Genomic DNA, 17,454 nt, shown 5'->3' with positions numbered 1-17,454 from the left:
TATCCTGGGTTCCATAATTCTTTACAATGCTTACAATGAGGGAGTTTTACCAAAGAAGTCAATAGCTCACCAAAGTCAGGATCAGTAAAAAGTAAGGATATATTAATTGATCTCTAGTTCTTAGCTTCTCAGCCCTTGGCTTTAGTCTCCACAGGCCAGGAAGTCTACGGAGCCCATCTGTGACGCTGTCTCACAGTTCCATAGTCTCGGGCCAGATAAAGAGAAGGTGCCCATCCCTTAGTCTCAGCCCTGCTCCTCTGTGTCTCTGCGTCACATTCTTCTGGCAGCCAGAGAAGTGGTAATGGAAACTGACCAAGCCCCTCTGCTAGTGACATACACATGCTCTCTGAACCACTGCACCCAGCAGGGAATGATGCACCACAAAGACTCCTTATCCTGCATCCTGAAGGTGAATATATATTGTTCTGTCCTCTGAATTAACAAATTAGGTTAAGTATAATAGTCGGGTATTTTAAAAAAACCAACTTTGTATGCTAAACTGGTTTGTTTTTGCATTTAGGTTTGCAGAGGGGAAATCCAAGACGTTCAAGTTTTATAGCCATTAGTACATGTTTGTGAAAATGGAGTACATAAGGTCATTAACATTTCAGAGCCAGATTTCTTCTGAAATCTGTTTCTGTCTCTTTCTAGTGTTTCCTGGAATTCCTTGGCATGTGATAAAATACGTGCAATCTCTGTCTCCCTGCTAACATGGCCTCTTGTCTTTGTGTCTGCTCTTCTTTTTTACAGTGACACATGGGATGTTATCAAGGGCCCATCTAGAACAACGGTTCTCAGCCTGTGGGTCAAGACCACTTTGGGGGGGTCAAATGACCCTTTCACAGTGGTTGCCCAATTCATAACAGTAGCAAAATTACAGTTAAGAAGTAGCAACAAAAATAATTTTATGGTTGTGGGGGAGGGGGTCACCACAACACGAGGAACTGTATTAAAGGGTCAAGGCATTAGGAAGGTTGACAACCACTGATCTCTAAAATATCTGTTTTATCAAGAAAGCATTGGACTGTTAGCCACAAGGTCAGCAGTTCAGAATCCTTCCATTATTCCATGAGAGAAAGTTAAGGTCATATGCTCCCATAAAGATTTACATCCTCAGAAACCTTATAGAGGGTCACTTTTAGTTGGAATCTATTTGGTGTCATGGAATTCATTTGCTTGTTTGTTTGTTTTATAAAACTCATTGTGATAGTTGAATTTTTGTCAGCTTGGCTGAGTCAAGATTCTCAGTGGTTTGGCAATTAAGGTCTAGTAACTTTTGCTCCTCTCCCAACAATATTGCCCCCTTCCCCATGGTATAACCTAACAGTGTCATCAACTCTGGGTTGGCATCTGCTGTGATAGGCAAATCAATTATAAAAATATTAAGGTGGAGGTGTAATCCCCTTACTCAACTGAAAAGTTTGCTCAGAGGTGTGGCCTCCTTCCTACATGAAGAAGCTGTGAAAATGTTTGGTTGCTATTTACTGGGTCTGTATTTTGCATCTGGCTCATTGACTACAAGTTCTCTAGACTTGAGTTTATGGGCTGCCACATTGCTGCTTGTCTATCCCAGGAGTCTTCATTGACCTGCCCTCTGACCTGCTGATCTTGGCTTCATCTGCCCTGCAGTGACGAGCCTTTGGCAACTTGGGCAAGACTTGTCCAATCTACAACTGTGTGAGTTATTTTCTTAAAAAATAAATTTCAATCTATTTCATTTATATAGATAGCTATGTAGATAGATGATTGATAGATGATAGATAGATGAAGACCCTAAATGAGATGTAGTGGCACAGTGACTGCAAGATGCTCAATAGGTGTAATACCAGATAGTGGTTCCTTCTGTTTTACATAGGGTTGCTGAGTCAGAACTAACTCTAATGGCATCTAAGAGCAACAAGTTGTAGAACAAACTCTAAAACCTCAATATAGTAACACAATAAAATATTTCAAAGTCACAGAAGCAAAATGAATCCTTCTGATTGAAGGAAAACTTTTCTTCAATCAATGATGTAAAGACCCAATTTCCTTCCATATTTCAGCTTCAGTTATCTTCAAAATATTTTCATTCATCTATTCATCATGCAATGACTTTTATATTGCTATCATTCTGGAAGCCATGTCACTGTAGTTCAAGAATCATCCGAATCCTCCATGGTCAACAGTTTTCAACAGTGCTCCTAGACGAAGGTATACTAGGAAGAAAGGTTCGGTGATCCAACTTTAGAAAATTATCCAATTAAAAGCCCTACATATTATGACAGAATATCGTTCACTAGGATGCTAGAAGATGTGCACCCCAGTTTGGAAGATGCTGAAAATGCACAACACCTACACTTGACTTCAGTATGTAAGTGATCGTGAGGATGGTGCAGAACCAGAAAAGCTTTTGTTCTGTGGAACATGGGGTTAATGTGGGTCAGGGTGAACGCCACAACAACTCAAGTAACAACAGGAATCTTGAAAAGAGGTTCACACATTACAGGAAGAAAATAAAAAATAACATAGAGAATGAGGGAGGGTTTTATGTGCGAGTCCTAGCTGAGGTAACCATTACTTTAAAAATATCACTTTTGTATCTGTACTAGTGTCACACATTCTTCCATGTTTTCCCTGAGCCCTGCGAAATCCTTTTTCTGTTATTGTATAATCTCAGTGTGTTTCTTCCAGAAAAGTTGATGTGTATAGTTTCCTTTTGTGCTGTTGAAAAGGTATGAACTATGAACAAGTCATTGGTCTTGCAAAATTCTATCATGTGATCTCCATATTTTCTAACTACTCTTCCTTCCTTTTGTTTCCAACTTCTGCTTTCCTGTCACCAATGATTATCAATGCACCTTGATGGCGCACCTGAACAATCAAAGTCACCGGCAGCATTCTTCAGTTTCTCCTTCATCAATTATTGTGGTTGGTGTAGACATTTGAATAACAGTTTTATTGACTGGACTTCCTTGAAGGCTAATAGCTACAACCCTATCACGGACAAAATGTACTTCAGGATTGATTTTGCAACGTCTCCCTGGCAACAAATGCCACGGTGTTCCTCTTGATCGTATTAGTCCCCTGGCATAATGAATCATCTGGTTTCCTGATTCAAAATGGCCAACACCGTTCCATTTCAGCTCACTAATGCTTAGGATATCAATCTTTATGAGTTCCATTTTATTTTGATGACTTCCAATTTTCCTAGATTCATACTTCGCACGTTCCACATTCTGATCATTAGTAGACTTATACTGCTGTTTCTCATTACCTTGAGTCATGCCCCATCAGCAAACAAAGATCTTGATGGCTCCCCTCCCTGAGGTGTCACTGGATTCACATCGCCGTGGACAATTTCCACTCCAAGAAATCAACAATTTCTCAGTCACATTTTGAGTGTCCATCCTCTGACAGCTTCTCCTGCAATATACTGCTTCCATTCATAGGCTTTCAGTATGTGACAAAGTTTTGAAGCTATGAATAAGATTTGGGGCCGCTCCTTCCTCCAAAGTGGAGAGTCAAGGTCTTTGTTGTCTGTTCTTAGTCTGGAAGCTCTGCTGAAATCTGCTCACTTTGAGTGACCCTTCTGGATTCAAAACAGCAGTGACACCACAACACACCAGCCACCACATTATGACAAAGATTCTCTTCTTAGAATATTTTCATCTAGTCCCTTAGACTTTGGTAGATATATCATGCTGCATACAATTTATATTAGATTAATGAGAACTCTTTGCTTGTTTGTTCTTGGCCAGAAGTAGTCAATAAACACTAGTTAACTTCTAGGAGGCTAGCAAATGTAGAAATATGAATGAAATATTTAGTGCTGTATGTTTTTCATATTAGTGAGCAAACAATCAATATAAAGATACACTAAAGAATAAAACAAACCCAAAAAAACCCTAAGAAACATAACAAGAGAACAGAATAAAATTTGTTGATAAATAATACAATAAACAAAATTAGGGAATAGGGAAATATAATTGGAAAGGTGCTAAAGTTAGCTAGTATCTTAATTAGGAGCCCTGGTGGTGTAGGGGGTTATAGTTTGGGCTACGAAGTACAGAATAGAAAGTTTGAAATCATCAGCAGCTTTTCAGGATAAAGATGAGGTGTTGACCCCCATACGGATCTATAGTCTCAGAGATCCTTGGGAACAGTTCTACTTTGTCCTATAGGGTCATTATGAGCTGGAATTGACTTGATGTTAGTGAATTCGTTTTTTGAGTTTGAAATACCTTTATCAAGAAAAAAAATACTGTTTAAAGTTGAAACGTAATACTATTAATAACTTCAACCATTTATTATTGGTTATATTGTTGTAATTGCTGTTAAGTGGTATCAAGTCGATTATAATTCAAGGAGATGCTATGTATAACAGAATACAATACTGGTTCTGTGCCATCCTCACAACATTGTTATTTGAACCAATTATTATAAATCTGTGTCAGTCCAGCTCATGAAAGGCTTTCCTCTTACCGGTCCTCAAATTTCCCAGGGTGCTGTCCTGCTTAGGGGTTGGGTCACCCCTTGTACATTAGATGAGTGTCACCACCCTGCATGCCAAAGAGCATTGTTGCTGTACTTCTTCTGAAACAGACTTGTTCATTTTTCTGGAAATTCATCGTACCCTCAAGATTTTTTGCCAAACACCTTAATTTAAAGACACCAATACTTTTGGTTCTCCGTATTTCTTTCCTAGTTTTCAAATGCTTATGCGAGAATTGTTACAATTGGAATTACCAAGGTTTGAGTCAGCTGCACCTTAATCCCCAAACTGACATCTTTTCCTTTTTAAACTTTGTCATCTTTTAAAATTATTATTTGAGATATTTCAGGAATCAATACTTATTATTAATGAAACATATTTATTAGAAATTAATTTTTTCAATACAGCATATCTTTTAATAGCATCAAATTCTAGGAATTGAAAGATAATATTGTTTATTTAAAATAATCTTTGTTTCATGGTTTAATTTGAAAATATTTGGTTGTCTTCAAGTCATGAAATTAAAAAATATTTCTATTAATATTTTTCAGTTGTGCTTAAACATTTTAAAATAGCAATGGATTTATTTTACTTCAAAACACAGGTTGTTCTTTTACTAAAAACATTAGTATAGATTATAGTGTTTTTATAATGTCTTCAAACAATGTGTATACACATGTGCCTATCTATTTACACATGTACATATGTATATAAACACCACTGTTCTATGTTGTTAGGTGTCATCTATTCTTTTTCAACTCATAGCAATTGTATGTACAACAGAGCAAAATATTCACACACACACATACACACACAAATACACACGTGTGTGCGAGAGAGAGAGAGAGAGAGAGAGAGAGAGAGAGCATGGTTTGGTAATGTAGTAGTTATGATTTGTGTTGTTAACCATAAGATCAGTAGTTCAAACAACCAGCCAATACTCAGAAGAAATATGGGGCTCTCTGCTCCCTTAAAGAGCTACCATCTCAGAAACTCACAGGGTCACTTCTGGCCTGTTATATAGGGTCACGGTGAATTAGAATCCACTCAATGACAATTAATTTGATTTTGCTTAAGGTAAATACCACACACACACACAAGTATATACATATATATGTCATTTATTGGTACAGAAAGAATTTTGGAATAACTAAACCAATACTAAACAGTAGATACAATATGATCTATTGTGGGATTTCTATGCCTAAGTGTGTGAGAGTCAGTGTGTATTTGTGTGTTTTATATGCACATATGGCTATGAAAATTACTTAGGAGACAATAAGAATGTTGGGTGAGTCTCTATAAGTGTGAAACTTATAGGCAAGCAGTAGTTTTTTTTTCTCATATATGGTTCCCAATTTGCCAAGTAACATGAATTACTTAGGAAGTTAATACATTTTTGAAAGAATAAATGTATTAATTTAAATTCCTGGAGAGGTTTTTAAGAAGCATTCAGTGTCCTACTGCCTCTGCACATAGAGCTGCACTAAGGCAAATTAGGTCATTTAACTGATTCTCTTCTGTCCTAAAGTAATGAATGCTTTTATATAGGTGAAGCAAAAATTGCATAACAAATAGAACCATTAGAACTCTCCACAAGTTTCCATTTCCTTTATGCTTTTCTTAATAAGAAATGTTTTAGCTGATGTGAATTAGCAAGCCCATTTCCCCAGCTGTTCAGTGAAATTTATAAAATAAAACCTCATCAGGCTCTCCTATTTGGTCTCCCTTTCACTTAGCTTGGGCTGTGGTTCACATTATTATTTACTAACTAGGTTACAGTCTGCTGCTCTCTTCAGCTATTTCCCAGTTTTCTTTTATTTGAAGATTTCTTTTTGTCACATGCTAGTAATTCATTCGTTCAATTTCTCTGTGGAGGGTGAATAGCTACACGGTAATCTCAAAGCCACAGGAGGGTGTCAAAAGGTGTTTCCTAATCTGTTTTACAAATGATTATAACAGCGGAGAATGAAGTCAAGGGCAGGAAATCACCTTCTCCACCTAGAAATTTATTGTCCTTTTAGGCCTAAGAAAAATCTACCTCAGTAGGGATGCTTATGTTTTCTTTTATTTTAAATTTAGAAGCTTTAGAAGAGACACAAAAGAGAAATGTTGGGAGTTGTTGTTTGAATATTTCAGTCTAGCCTGCTTTATGGAGCTGGAGTTTGCAATAGACTAGTGCTGTCAGAAGAACTATAAAAATACAGAAATGGAAAGAACCAGAAAGATTCTATTTAGAATGTGTGTTTTTCCTCAGAAGGTTTTATTTATGATTTTTAAAAAATTTCTCAGATCATATGTGTTGTTGGAAGACACGCGGTGAGTGCCTTGCTTTCCTCCCCGGTGAGTAGAAGTTACAAAGCCCAGCTTCATTAAAGCACATGAGATCGTGCTGATGCTGGCACAACACGAAGGCAGCTCCTGCCATTGCATCGCGCACGAACAATGGGAACAATGGCAAATCGTTGTTATATATACTTTATCAACATTTAAAAAAGAGGGGTGGGAAATCAGTTTGATTTCCTAGGATTAGTTTTCATTATTGGTAGGTAGTCTTCAAATAAAACACACACACACACATATATGTAAAACTTGTGTCAACATACATGTTTAGGTCCTCTCCATCAGTGCTGAATTACATGTGGTTGTGGTTGCTGGGTGGCATTGAGGAGATCCTGACCCACAGTGACACTATGCACAGCAGCTCTCTTCCAGGTCCCGAGCCAGCCCCATAACTGTTCCTTTGGGTCTATTGTTGTAGCCAAGGTGTCCACGCATCACCTTGAGGGACTTCCTTTTTTCCATTGTGCCTGCCCTTCTACTTTACTAAGCATGATGCCCTTCTCCAAGTCCTGGTCTCTTCTGACAGTATGTCCAAAGTATGTAAGATGAAGCCCCACCATCTTTGTGTTTAAGGAGCATTCTTGCCCTACTTCTTCCAAGGCAGATGTCTTTGTCCTTTAATAGTCCATGGTACTTTCAGTAGTCTTTGCTAGCACCCACCTCCCACTAGCCCCAGAGCACACATTACTACAGCAAGCGCTGGTCCAGTGAGCCTTTCCTGCTGGGGTCCTTCAGCACATGGGTGATCCTCATGCAGCACTTGCTGCCTGCCAGCTACTGAGACCTGTTGAACAAGGCCAGGGTCCACCTGGGCAGCTAGCAGAAGGTGGACCCAGCACTGTGCTCCAACATGCTGCAGCACCCGTGGATCGAAGAATGCATGTGGCTGCAGGGGTGCTGGTTAAGCACAGCAAGAACGTCTACAAAGCAGTGGACCACTCAATGTGGTCATCCCTTCCGACATCACCCACTTCCGCTTCTGCCTCTTTCTTCAGCAAACCTTTACGGATCCTCAACATCCTCCTGTTGCTGCTGGGGCCGTTGTCTTCATCCAGCAGCTCTCACTCAGAGTGCGTACTCGGAGAAGTGTCTCCTCGGAGAAGTGATGCCACACCGCCTTCCTGGCTCTCATCTTCTTCAGCAACTATGACTCCTTCTTCAGGATGCTGCGGGTCCGCCTGGTGTTGGGCAAGGCCTACTCCACTTGTACTCAGCCAGCTCCCAGAGGAACCTGGACCACCGGTTCTCCTGCATCCCAGAACAACCTGAGACTGCATCCAGGCTTCAGATGGGCTAGCTGGCAAAGGGTTAACACACACACACACATCTACCAGAGCTTTGTATTTCTGTTAGTACTGTTTCTTTCTTTGATATTCGATGTGATTATGAGATGAAAATGTCCTATTTTTATATTCAAATGCATCAATTTTTCTTCAGTGTCCAACTTTCACATGCATATGATGCAATGGGAAATACCATGGGTTGGGTCGGGTGCACCTTAGTCCTCACAGTAAACATCTTTGCTTTTCAAGACTTTAAGGAGGTCTTGTGAAGCAGATTTAACTAATGCAATGTATCTTTTGATGTCTTGACTGGTACTCCCAGGAGAATTGACTGTGTACTCAAGCAAGGTAAAATAAATCCTTGACATCTTTAATCATTTCTGCAACTTGTTCTAAGTCATAGTTTCTCCATATAGCCAACAGAACAAAATACTACCCATATTTATCTTCAGAAAAAAATACTTGCTTGTTATATTAATGATACTGGTTATAATTTCTACATTTTCTTGGGTAACTTTTACTTGGAATATGCACAAATATATGACTCTATTCCAGTGAGTTGGCTGGATCTTCCAGATTTCTTCCAGAGACAAGTCAGAGCTTCCAATGCTGCATGCGCTTTTTGAACCAGGCTAATGCTTCAATGAAGATTGATCATCTTTCTTAAGTACTACCAGTTCTTGCTCATATGCTGTGGTAGTCCATCTGGGTAGACCAGAGAAACAAATCCCGGGAGACACATATGTATGTAAGAGAGAGCTTTATATCAAAGAGCAATTGCGCATTAAGAAAACACCCCAGCCCAGTCCAGATCAAGACCATAAGTGATATTATCCCACAGGTCAATACTAGTGCTTAAATTCCTCTAGACTCATGCGGCCATGCAATGATGCTGAATGCAGGAAGATCACAGACCAGTGGGCAGAAAGTCCTGTGAATCCAATGGGGGTAGGAGCATCTCAGCACTGGTGTGGGTCTCCACATGGCTCCTCCAACTCCAGGACTCTGGATCCATCAAAATAGTTCCATGTGGCTTGTCAACAGGAACGTCTCACAGGGAGAGTCTGTGTGTCCTGTCTCCAGTGAGGTATTCATCTCTGTAGTGCCTCCAAATGAGGTCATCAAGCTGTGACCTGATTGGTAGACTAAACCCCATATTTTCTCTCTTAATGGTCTCAAGTTGAGCCCAGATTATGTAAATATCACATATACTATCTCTTGAAATGATTGAATTGTAACCACTTGGTACCGTGACTATATTTTTTAATATCTTCTTTTAATGCATCTTATATCTTTTAATATTTTTCAATAGAATCTTTAAATATTGAAACTCGAAGCTTGAACATCTTTTTCAGTTCTTTTAGCTTGATATATGCTGAACAGGTCCTTATTTTTTTTTAGCATTTTTTATAAATCATTTCATTGGGGGCTTGTACAACTCTTATCCCAATCTATACATAAATCCATTGTGTCAAACGCGTTTGTCCATTCGTTGTCCTCATCATTCTCAAACATGTGCTCTCCACCTGAGCCCCTGGCAGCAGCTCCTCAGTTTCCCCCCTTTCTCCCCGCTCCTCTTGGTTTTGTTGTTATAGCTTCCCTTTGAAATGTTCTGATCAACTTTTTTTCATCATAGCTCCCATTTGTTTAGATGTTATGTGTTCAAGAGCATGTTTCACAGTCTCTCCTGACACTAATTTTGATTTTTTAATTCTTTACTGCCTTCTTAATGACCTTTTGCTTTCTTCATGTGTGATATTAAGGTCTTCTTATGTTCTTAGGGTGTTCAATGTGCCATTCTTGAGATTTTCTCTAAATTCAGGTGGGAAATACACAAGGTTGTATTATGGCTCTTGTGGAGTTGATTCAATTTTCTTCAACTTCAACTTGAATTTACATATGACCAATTGATAATATGTTCCACAATCAGCAGCTGCCCTTGTCCTGCCTGCAAACTATTGTTCTAGCAGATATCATGAATTTGATTCCTGTGCATTCCATCTGGAGAGGTCCATGTGTACCATCACCAGTTATGTTGGTGGAAAAGTGTTTTAACAACAAAAAAGTTACTGGTCTTGAAAACTCTATTATGCAATCTCCAACTTCATGTTTATCATTAAGATCATATTTTCTAACTAATGCTCCTTCCTCTTTGTATCCAACTTTTTCATTCCAGTTGTCCATATTATCAATGCATCTTGATCACATCCTTGAGAATTTTTAGATTGAATAAGTTGGTAGAATTCTTCAAATTTTAAATTGATAGCTTTAGTGGTTGTTATGAAAATTTGGATAATTTTATTAAATGGACATTCTTATGGAACTTATTCTAGCTCAGACAACATTGTACTTCATGATTCACCTTAAAACATTCTTTTTTTATAGTGAATATTCCAACATTGCTTTTAAATTTGTTATTCCTGCCATACTAACCATATGATTGTCTGATTCACCATGGCTAATACCATACCATTTCAGCACACTAATATCTAGGATTGGTGTTTATGCATTCTGTTTTGTTGTTGATGTATTCAAATTTTGCTAGATTCATACTTGGTATATTCCAAGGTCCAATAAGCAGTGGAGCAATGAAATGTTGCAACTGACTCTTCTCATTTTGCAATATGCCCCAGCAGCAAATGAACGTCTGAGAAGTTTCACTCCACCGACAGTATCATGGTGGACACTCTTCTGAGGAGGGGGCTCTTCCCCAGTGCCTTCCTACTTACGGAACTCATCTACCAACCCCAACTCTGACAGTGTTTTCCTGGTGTTTATCAGGTTTTCAATGGCTAATCCTTCAGAACTGGACAGACTATTGCTTCATTGTTAGTCTGTTCTTAGTCTAGATGCTTTGTTGATTTTTGTTCATCTGGGGTGAACCTGGTGGTAAACGAACAACCAGTGACATAGCTTCCAGAATCACAGCAACACACAAGCCACCACAGAATAACAGATTGGCAGATAAGTGGTTGCCATATAGATAATGACAAAAATCATGCCTATCTGCGATTTAATTTGTAGCGAGAAGTGTAAATATCGCAAGGAAGAGCCAAAATTAAACTAACATGTCCAACAATTAGGAAAAGAACAATATAAAGCTTGACGACTCTAGAAGAAAGGAAATACTAAAGATTTTAGCAGAAATAAAGGCAGCAACACAGAAAAGCAATAAAAAGATCTACAGGGGTATAAATTAGTTTTCTGAAAGAATTACTATAATTTGCACATCATTCATTGGTGAATTCAAGAGGCAAATAACTTAAGAAATTGATGAAGTAGGCAATAGCACAATAGAAACTACGAAAATGAAAAGGATAATGCAATACTACTTAGAACTCTACCTCACACATTTGAAAATCTAGGATAGATGGGCAGATTTCCAGAAACATACTGTCTTGACACATTAACACAGTTTGAGGTAGAAAATTCAAACAAATTCATCACAAAAAGGAAATTTAATAGATCATAATACTATTACCAACAAGAAAATTTCCTGGAACATCTAGCTTCCCTGATGAATTCTACCAAATATTCAAAGACCTGACATGCATACTACTCACATTATTCCAAAACATACAAAAGGATATCATACTCCTGAACTCATTCTATGAAACAGCATAACTTCGATACCCAAATCTGGCAAAAATATCCCTAAAAAGAAAATTGCAGACCAATATTACTCATCAACATAGACATCAAATTACCAACATATTCCTAGTAGAATCCAACAATATATCTTTCAACATTGTATCATGACATATCATAAAATAATGCATGCAACATAGCTAAAATAATGCATCATCATTCATACTAAGTATGCAAATTCAGTTCAACATTAGTAAACAATCAATGTAATCCAATACATAGACAAAACAAAGGAAAAGAACATAATCATATCAATTTATGTAGAGAAGGCACTTGGCAAAAAACTCAGCAGCAAAACAACGGAGGCCATATTCACAAAATCAGTGGCCAACATTATTCTTCATAGGGAGAAATGGAAAATATCTCCCTTATATGAATATTGCCTGGTTTGAAATCAGGAAAGGTGCTCATCAGTGTTGTATCCGCTCATCATACTTATTTAATCGGTATGCTGGGAAAATAACCAGAGAAGCTGGCTTATATGATGAAGAATGTGAGGAAGAGTTACTAACAGCCTTTGATATGCAGATGACATGACCTTGCTTACTGAAAGTGAGGAGGACTTAAAGCACTCGCTGATGAAAATCAGGCATTGATGCCTTCTGTGTGGTTTACATCTCAATGTCATGAGGAACAAATTTCTCACAACTGGACCAATAATTAGCATCCTGATAAATGGAGAAAAGATGGGAGCTGTCAAGTTTTTGTCCTGCTTGATCCACAATCAACGCTCAAGGAAAGAGCACACACAAAAATTCTCCCTTATAAATCATTACCAGACAAGGATGCTGTTTATCACCAAGCATATACAAGATTGCATCAATAGCCATAGTTACATTAAGGAATTTTCCTCCTATTAACAATACCCAAATACACTAAAAGTGCCCCTCAACAATTGAATGCATAAACAAACTATGGTAGATATGTGCAATGCAGTATTATGCAATTAAAAGAAATAATGAATCTGGGAAATGTCAGTATGAACGAACTTGGAAGACATTGTGCAAATGAAATTAGTCAATCACAAAGAGACACATATTGTATGAGAAAAAGTTCACTCATAGAAAAATGCAGTTCTTGGAAAGCTACCAGGGTTAGAAAGTGAAAGGAGGTTAAATCACTAATTAAAGGGTAGACTTGTATCAACTTGAGTGAAGGGAAAGTCAATATCCAATAAGGAGGAGGTTACCCCAATAGATAAAGATGAAGGCACAGGATTAAGGGCGACAAAGGTATATGTTATATGTGCAGTTCTGCAACAGTAGTAAGAATAATGATCTGTACAAGGTCACATAGACACTTCAGCTAACCAGGGGAGAGAAGATGTACACACAGAAATGGTATTGCTACGTATGTATTTGCATGCACTGCAAATATACCAAGGAACATAGCAGAATATATGGGGAAATTATGAAAACTTCTTAGCCATAACCAAATATTTTGAGGGAATGATTCATTGGCTTCTAAGCACACAGCCCTAATTAATAGTCTCAGGGAGTATCACGGTCAATTGAAATAACTCAGTGCACAAAGACAGTGTTCTATGTCCTATTTTCCTGAGTAGAAACTGATATATTAAATTTTGTAAGCAGTTATCTAATTTGCAAATATTGGTTTCTACCAGTCAGGAACAAAGAAGAGTGAAGAAAATTCAAGATGCAAGGAAGCAACCAACGAAAATTACAGCCCATGGACCAACTTCCAAGAACTAGATGATGTCGCTGCTCTGAAAGGAATTATCACAATACAAGGGCTTGAATAAACCCAAACCAAGCTCACTGCCATGGAGCCCCTGCTAACTCATATGGGCCCCTGTGGATTCTGAGACTATAACTGTTATGGGAGTAGATTCCAAGTCGTTCTCCTGCAGAGCTGCTCATGTCTTCGGAGGGCCAACTTTGAGGATTGTAGCCCAATGCGTAATGACTACAACACCAGGGCTCCAGGACAGAGTGGTGAAAATGTAAAGCAAAAATAAAAATAATTAAAAAGAGCAGCCTTATCTATTTGATAAAAATTGATGATACCCTGAAGTTATGACCCGTACCCATTATGAAAGCCCCAAACTCAACATGCCCCTTTGTCTCAACTTTCAGCCAAATGAGAGACAGATCTGTAAGGCGAACAATAATATTAGGGATATACACATGCCACACCAGCACCATTTGCCCAGGGGAGAGTGCTCAGAAGGTGGGAAAGGATATGAAAGAGGGATGGGTGGAGGCAGTAGACGCAGGGAGGAAGTGAGAATGATATTGCTGTACTGTGAGGGCTGCAATTGATAAAGCAAAAGTCATAAAACAAAAGATGCATAAATTGTTGAACGGGAAAACAATTTGTTCTGTAAAATCACAGATCACAAGAAAAAGTTAAATAACAAAGTAAGGGGAAAAGTAGCCCAAGCATATGTCACAAAAAGTAAGATTAATAATATCTATAATTAATCTACACCTTTAAAAGGAGTAGGTGGGCATAGACATTGCATTTTTTCCCTTGTATTTTGTCATTTCCCCGGCCCCCCAAGATTTGGTGAGTGATCTGAAGTGGTCTAATTTGGTTTTCCCTACCTATAATGGTAATATTAGGACATTTTTGCTGGATTCAACCTGAAAAAAGAGTTGGCTTTAGAATATGCAACTAATGCTAATTAGTCAGTGTCTTAAAATTAAGAGGAAATAGAATTATTTGTGTAGTGGAACGAGTCATGCCTGAAACCAGCTTAACTTTTTCAGGAGAAAATAGTTTCCTTTCATTCTGGAGCAAGTGTAGGTTGGGGTTTCTGTCACTTGGAATGGACAGCAAAATCACACCTGTATCACTGTGTTCTGAACACAACGGGTAAGAGAACATGCTATTCTATATTATAGCAACCTTTCCTATTTATTTCCAACGTTGTTTCTAACATGGTTCCTGAGCCCTGATTAGAAGTCTTACTTATTCTCCATTTTCAGCAGACTTATTTCTGCCTCAGGGAAATCCTTTGTGGTTTTGAGAGGTCACTTTTCCTAATTTACATTTTTATGGAATATATATTTTCCTTTCTTATGAGACAGATAAATGGAAAATTTGTCTTATAATATCTTTCCATCAAACTTTAAGTTCTAAGAAAGAATTTTATGTTTGCTTTTATGTTCAAGGCTATATTCCCCAGCACCTACCCCAATACCTAACATGGAAACTATATACTGAAAAATACTGCCTGATGGGATAAATGAATGTCCATGTACACAAAAGACCAGTCTTAAATTTCACTTTGAACAGATTTACTTACATAAGTTTCGTGTGTGTGTGTGTGTATGTGCCTGCACATGTGCACGTGTGTGCGCGCGTGTGTTTGCGTGCACGTGTAGGGAACATTTTAGGGGGTCTTGAGTGATATAACAGCCGCATGGCTTAATAATAATTCTACATCAATTATTCTGAGAGTGTAATACTACAGTAGTTGACAAAAAAAGGATAATACAGAAAAAGGGAGTAGCCCTCAAAACCCAGAATTCCCTGTTTTAATTTTTTTTTTTTACAAAATAGCCCTATGACCTTCAAAGTACTCTCCATTACACTCAAGCTGTTTGTCAAAGCTGTGATTCCAGTCTTAGAAACAGTTTCAAGCGCATCTGTGTGGATGGTGGACAACACTCCCCTCGTGTTTTTCTCCACCTCTTCTAGTCGTCACATCACTGTTCTTTCTGATCTCTCCTCATTCAGGGAAACAAAAAGAAGTCCCACAGGGCGAGGTCACGTGAGGAACGCGTGGGGGGCAAGAGAGGCATGCTACTTTTTGCAAAAAACTGGTGCACTGAGATGGCTGCATGAGCAGGTGCATTGTGGTACCAAAATCAGTCCCCCGTCTGCCACAAATCAGTCCATTTTTGTCACACACTGTTAAGCAATCTTTTCAGAACCTCTAAATAGAATGCTTCATTAACAGTGTGACATGGTGTAAAGAACTGCAAATGTTTTACAAATGGACATTTTCATCTGTTTGAGAAGTTGACGGATGTCCAGATGTTTGTCATCAATCGACATTTCACCTTTTCTGAAATAAGAAAACCACTCATACACTTGAGTTTTTCCCATAATGCTTTCCTTGTAAGCTGTGTTCAACATCACAAGAGTTTCTGTGGCATTTTTCCTGAGCAAGAAATAAAATGTCACAGCCACAAGCTATTCTTTTAAATAGGTCACCACTAAATATGAAGTTCAAGTGAAACTGCTTTTATGAAAAAATTCACTGTGACGAGAGAGCACCTTCCCAGGCGACGCCACTGGGTGCACTAACTCAGAGTGAGTTGCTTGATGTTCACCAGCAGGAAAAAATAAATAGATACTATGAAAGCTCAGCCCAGCAGAGCTTTATTTGTTTTGTGGGGGTACCCCCTCGTATACTCTAAATGTAATCAACAAATATCTCTTTAATAGAAGAAATTAATAGGCACTATGGTCAACTTAGTACAACCCACAGTGAAAATTAATGCTTTGTAAAGTGTATTATACTAAAATTTTGAAGTGCATACAATGGTTCCTAATACCAAACTAGTGCTACTTTGAGATACACACCGAACTATTATTATTACCGTACTACATTAAAGTTATTTAAGTGAATCTGGAAGTGTTCTTTGGTGTTTTTATACTTGGCAATGTACATTTTATATTATATATAATGCAAGCATTGACTAAATGAAATTCGATACAAACTACTGACATACAGATTCAATTTAAAGACAAATTTAGGAATAGAACTTTATTATCTGGGGACTGTCTATATGTGCAAACATTTTGTTTCATCATGGATTACATAAGAAAATACATATGCCAGATCTCTGTGTGTCCAAAGGTTCGCTGAACTTTTATTTAAATATTTTTGCTGTGAATTGGGTAAAGGTTTACAGTGAAAAATCATGTTTTACATGCAACAATGCACACACGTTTTGTTTCATCTCATGCAGTGCTGTCACCGCAGTGTAACATCACTTATCCCACGTCCTTCCTGGAATTCCTGTTTTCATTCCTCCTCCTTTCTCAACTTTTCTGAACTTTGTCCTTGGTACACGCTGCCCATTTGATCACAAATATTTGATTATTCTAAGGTACATCTCACCAGTGTTATTATTCCCCGTATGTGGCTGTCATTTGACTGCCTGAAATTTGAGCCAAACAAATCTGGGTTCAATTCCAGTCCTGAAAGGTGACTTGGGGCCATAATCTTGGGGGTTCCATCAGTAAGTCTGGATTATTTATTAATTTTGAATTTGTTGCACATTGTCCTTCCACTCTGTCCAGGTCCTTCAGTCATGCTTAGAGTAAGTGGTAGTGGTAACTTTTGAGATAAGAATAAGTCATTAAAAACTTAGGATAAAAAAAAATTCCAAATGAAAGTGTCCTTCCTCCTGACAATGGATATCAAATAAATAGGGTGCTATAGAAAGGCCTATTAACTGGCAATAAAGACTGCCATCGAAGGAAGTGGAAACTCACTAGCAGTTTCCAGGGCTACCAAATGGAAGAATTACCACAAGTTGATTTTAAACAGCAGACATTTATTCCCTCGTAGTTCTAGAGTTTAAAAGATGGAAATCAAGGTAACAGCGGGGTCTAGCCCCTCAGAAGACGCTTTCCTTGTGTTTTCCTAGCTTTTGATGACTCCCAGCAGCCCTTGGTGCTTCATGTCTTGGAACTGCATGATTGTTGTGACTTCTGCCTCTTTCTTCA

At 38.2% G+C, this 17,454-nt stretch overlaps 1 pseudogene; it reads left to right on the top strand.

Annotated features, from left to right (window-relative positions):
- Nucleotides 1-2,280: 2,280 nt before the first annotated feature.
- Nucleotides 2,281-8,111, top strand: LOC142424027 (transmembrane protein 39B-like; annotated as a pseudogene).
- The last annotated feature ends 9,343 nt before the right edge of the window (nucleotides 8,112-17,454 follow it).

This window comes from Tenrec ecaudatus, chromosome 13, assembly GCF_050624435.1.
Source record: "Tenrec ecaudatus isolate mTenEca1 chromosome 13, mTenEca1.hap1, whole genome shotgun sequence".
NCBI lineage: Eukaryota > Metazoa > Chordata > Mammalia > Afrosoricida > Tenrecidae > Tenrec > Tenrec ecaudatus.
This window is presented reverse-complemented; position numbering and strand designations above follow the sequence as displayed.